Genomic DNA, 5,194 nt, shown 5'->3' on the forward strand with positions numbered 1-5,194 from the left:
AGGTCTCAGATAATGGTACTATCTTGGTGCACGGTCGTGTGTGTGTGCCCAAGGATGAGGAGTTGAGACAGGAGATTCTGAGAGAGGCTCATGCGAGCAAGTTATCCATTCATCCAGGAGCGACTAAGATGTACCGTGACCTCAAGAGGTACTATCATTGGGTCGGGATGAAGAAGGATGTGGCTAGTTGGGTTTCGAGGTGTGATGTGTGTCAGCTAGTGAAGGCTGAGCATCAGGTTCCTGGCGGGTTACTGAAGAGTTTACCCATTCCTGAGTGGAAGTGGGATATGATCACCATGGATTTTGTGGTGGGTTTGCCAGTGTCACGGACCTTTGATGCTATTTGGGTCATTGTGGACCGGTTGACTAAGTCAGCACATTTTCTGGCCATTAAGAAGACTGATGGAGCAGCGGTATTGGCTAAAAAGTATGTGAGGGAGATTGTCAGGTTGCATGGGGTGCCAGCGAGCATTGTGTCTGATAGGGATTCTAAGTTCACTTCGGTGTTCTGGAAGGCATTTCAGGCAGAGATGGGCACTAAGGTGCATATGAGTACAGCTTATCATCCCCAGACAGATGGACAGTCTGAGAGGACGATCCAGACGCTGGAGGATTTGCTGAGGATGTGTGTGTTGGATTGGGGTGGCCATTGGGCAGATCACCTGAACCTGGTAGAGTTTGCTTACAACAACAGTTACCAGGGGAGTATCAAGATGGCTCCTTATGAGGCTTTGTATGGGAGACCATGTCGTACACCATTATGCTGGACTCAGGTGGGGGAGAGGAGCATGTTTGGTGCTAGTTTTGTTCAGGAGACCTCAGAGAAGATTCGGGTTCTCAAGCTGAACATGAAGGAGGCTCAGGATAGGCAGAGGAGTTATGCTGATAAGAGGAGGAGAGATCTTGAGTTTCAGGTAGGAGACAGAGTGTACCTCAAGATGGCCATGTTGCGGGGTCCGAACAGGTCATTGTCAGAGACTAAGTTGAGTCCGAGGTATATGGGTCCATTCAGAGTGATTGAGCGGGTTGGACCAGTGGCATATAGATTGGAGTTACCTGAGGTGATGCGTGCATTCCATAAGGTTTTCCATGTGTCTATGTTGCGGAAGTGTCTCCGTGAGGGAGAGGAGGTGTTGGCTAAGATTCCTGAGGATCTTCAGCCTAACATGACTTTGGAGGCGAGACCAGTGAGGGTTCTCGAGAGGAGGATCAAGGAACTTCGGAAGAAGAAGATTCCTTTGATGAGAGTCCTGTGGGACTGTGATGGTGTTGAGGAGCAGACTTGGGAGCCTGAGGCAAGGATGAAGGCAAGGTTCAAGAAGTGGTATGAGAAGCAAGCCGCGACTTGAGCTTGTTTAGCCTGGTCCCATCTGTAATCCGTGGCTGGAGCGGGAATGGAGTATTCCAGCCCATCTCTCTTGTTACTCGGTCGCTTGGGGTGGTTGGTTGTGCGACTCAGTAACAAGATGAGGTGGTGTTTGGGGTACAAAGTTTCCGTGAGGCGGGGTTGTGAAGAGAAGTTTCCAAAAGTGGAAAGTTTCCAAAACTGGAAAGTGCTAAATATGGAAAGTTTTACGGAAGTTAGAATTTGTCCATTTTAGCGGTGGGAAGCCTCGGAGGGGCTTTGTGGCCTTTGTGGCGGACTTTCGAGTCAGGGTGCATGTGAGTGGCGGTCTTTTTAGACAGTGTGTGTAGCCTTTGTGGCGGGCTTTTAGCCAATTGTTGGCCTTTGTGGCGGGCTGTTTAGCCAGAGTGTCTTTGTGACGGTCCTTCGGGACAGATGGTCTTTGTGACGGTCCTTCGGGACAGATGGTCTTTGTGACGGTCCTTCGGGACAGATGGTCTTTGTGACGGTCCTTCGGGACAGATGGTCTTTGTGACGGTCCTTCGGGACAGACGGTCTTTGTGACGGTCCTTCGGGACAGATGGTCTTTGTGACGGTCCTTCGGGACGAGTGGCCTTGGTGGCGGTCCTCTTTAGGACATTTGTTTTGGCCTTGGTGGCGGTCCTTGTTAGGACATTTTGATGGCCTTTGTGGCGGCCCTTGTGGCGTGTGTATGATCCTTGTGTGGTCATGAGGTATCCCGGTGAGGGGATATGTGGTTGGTAGGACATTGAGATGTCTCTACGCGAGCCACGGGAAGGAAACCTGGGTAGGGATAGGACTCAGACGTGTTCAGAATCGTTTGCTCGCGACTCTTGGGGGACTTAGTTTCTCCTAGTACTGCTATATTCAGAGACTTTGTGGCTCGGGAGTATGGTTGGTATATCGACTTCGGATGACGATCCGGGGGCGCGCTGTAGGGTGGCAACCCGAGAGACGAGTTTGGGCTTTTCCTTATATATTATGGCATGCGGGCTTAGGCCTGATGAGGAGCCAACATTGGCATGCAGACTTAGGTCTGATGATGAGCCGATGAAACTCAAGGTCTAGGCCTATGAGTAAAGGAAAGTCCAAAAAGTCAAGAGCAAATGACGCCTGGAGCGTGAGTCTATCGCCTAGAGGTGACCTTCTGTAGATCAGTCGGAGGAGTGCGGGCCGTGGAGACGGTTGCACGGGAGTCCTTGACTGATGGTTGTTTGAGATTCGAGGACGAATCTAGTTTGGTGGGGGAGAATTGTAACACCCGCAAACCAATTTTTGGTATTTTGGTAAGGGTGTCAATCGACACCTTCTAGTGAGGCATCGATCGACACCAGTTGTGGCCGGTTTGGTCGGTTCAATTTTAATTGACCGGTTTGGGGAGTTGGTTTAGGGAAAACCCTAACTCGGGTTTTTAAGAGGGCAGCTCGAGTTTTTCTCCTCTCTTGGCCGCTTTTGTCAAAAACAGAGAGAAAAGAAGTGTTCTTGAGATTGTGAGTGAGATTGTGAGATTTCTTGGCTGTTCTTGAGAGATTGGAGGCTGGGAAGGTGCTAGAAGCTTGCTAGGAGTGAGGGATTCGTCCTTATTGGTCAGAAACTTCCTGCAAAGAGGTGAGTGCATGACCATGGCTTATCTAAGCTAAGATCTCTAGATTTTATGTGATTTGGTGCTTATGTGGTTGTTTCTTTGAGTTCTCTATGTTATTTCGTTGCTGTCTGGGCTGGGTTTGGCTTCTGGGAGTGCAAGGAGCGGATTGGAGAAGCTTGGAGGCGAGATTCGGAGTTTCTGATCGAGGGGAAAATCGCTGCTCGGCATCGGTGTCGGTCGACGCCAGTTGGGGTGTCGGTCGACACCAACGCGAGGACGGCTCGGGACTTTCGCGAGTGTCGAACGATGCCATGTGGGGGTGTCGGTCGATGCAAACTAGGGTTTCCGGGAGTGTCGGGCAGGGTGTCGGTCGACACCAGTTTGGTGTCGGTCGACACCAGTTTGGTGTCGGTCGACACCAGATGTTCAGTATCGATCGACACCATCTGGTGTCGGTCGACACCCCTTGTTCAGTTACGATGGACGTCGCATGCTTTGTATATCGCCTGGTTTGTTTTATTGGTTGTTGTTTGTGGCATGTAGAGATCTTATTGCTTGTGTGTATAGCCCAGTAGATGGGAGGATTGCCTCACTGAGTGTTTATCAAATACTCATGCATCTCAATTTGTGTTTGTGGTGCAGGTAAAGGCAAAGTGTGATCGTGGAATCAAGGCAATGAAGAGGAGGATGTTCTAGGGACTCGATTGGATGTTGTCTGGCATTGCTAGGTTGCTAGAGTTGGGTCATTAGAAACATTGCTAGGTTGCTGGTTCCTTGTTTCTTGTTGTTTGGATTGATTATTGTTGATGATTATGGTTATTGGTTTTTATTGGAGTATTATTGGATATTATGTTGGTGTTGTTATTTCCGCTGATGTTTGTGATTGTGGTTAGGTGGCTAGTGGGTATGGGACCACTAGTTGTAGTTCTATTTATTATATTATTATTTAAAAAAAAAAAAAAGGTCGGTCGTTTCAGAATGAGCTGTGCTGTTGGATTCGAGGACGAATCCTTCTTAGTGGGGGAGAATTGTAACACCCGTGTCCCGAAATAAATGGAAAAATTTGTGTGTATGTCGGGAATTGGAGTGAAACCGGTTTAAGTTTAGTTGGTTTATTAAGTTGGTTGAGTTATTAATTAAATTAGAACTGGTTTAGCTAAATTTTGGTTTAATCGAATTAAACCAAGGAAACCCTATCGTTCCCTTTAAAAAACGGTCTACGCCTATTTTTCTTCTCCTCACGTGGGGTCGATGGTCGTCGCCACCATAAAGATGGAAGGAGAGAGAGAAGCTCGATGGTGGTAAGAGGAAGAGAAGGGATGAGTTCGGTTTTGGGGTTAGAGAAAGAGTTAAACTATGGGTCGTGAGAGGAGAGAGGGGCGAGGTGGTGTTGGCGTGTGATGAAGAGGGGATCGAGACTGACCCTCGTTGCGTACAGCTTGTGCCATCGTGTGTAACGTTTTCACCGGAGAGTAAATCGGTGATGCCGAGAAAGGTAACTGGCTTAGCTCGATTGTGTTGTCGTTGTGGTTTGTTGTGTTGAATATTGAATCAGGAGCATAAATCACATGAACTAGAAATCTCTGCATAATGAAAGTCTAGAACCGGAAGCTTATTTGTCGTGGAATTGAGGGTCGTAGACTTGTGTGACTGATGTTCATGTGTCGTGTAGTGGAGGTGGTTCGTGAGTTTTGTTGGTTGGTTTAGAAGTTGTTATTAAACCAAACCCGATTAGGTTATCGTGAGTGTTTGTGGTTGTTGTGGTACAGTTTTCAGTGAGATGTGGTCGTTATATAAAAGTGAGGGAAAGGGGAAGAGAAGAGAGAGAGAGCCATGATGAGAGGAGAGAGAAGTTACGTTTCGGAGATGGTGCAAACCATTGATGGATCTGGTTAGTCCTACCATGGCTGTGGGAAGCTTCTTTGGTGGTGGAAGAACAAGGCCGGAGTAAATAGTACTGAAGAAGAGTAAGAGAGTGGAAGAAGGTTGGAGATAAAGGCAGTGTGGAGGAGCCGACTTTGGAGGCTCGTCGGCGTCGGATCCGACATTGGTTTGGAAAGATGATGTTATTGGCGTGATCTCCAACAAGCCAAGAGTGCATAGCAATTGGCGGATTGTTATTCAGAGCTAAATTGAAGGAGTTATGCTCCTGACTTCCTGGACAAGTAATTGTTGGAAAGGTAAATGGTGCAATTTATGCTAAGTATGGAACATGTGCGTTTCCGAGTTCCGGTTTTGCGAGG

This window comes from Camelina sativa, chromosome 17 (genome assembly GCF_030686135.1).
Source record: "Camelina sativa cultivar CO46 ecotype springtype chromosome 17, ASM3068613v1".
NCBI classification, from domain to species: domain Eukaryota; kingdom Viridiplantae; phylum Streptophyta; class Magnoliopsida; order Brassicales; family Brassicaceae; genus Camelina; species Camelina sativa.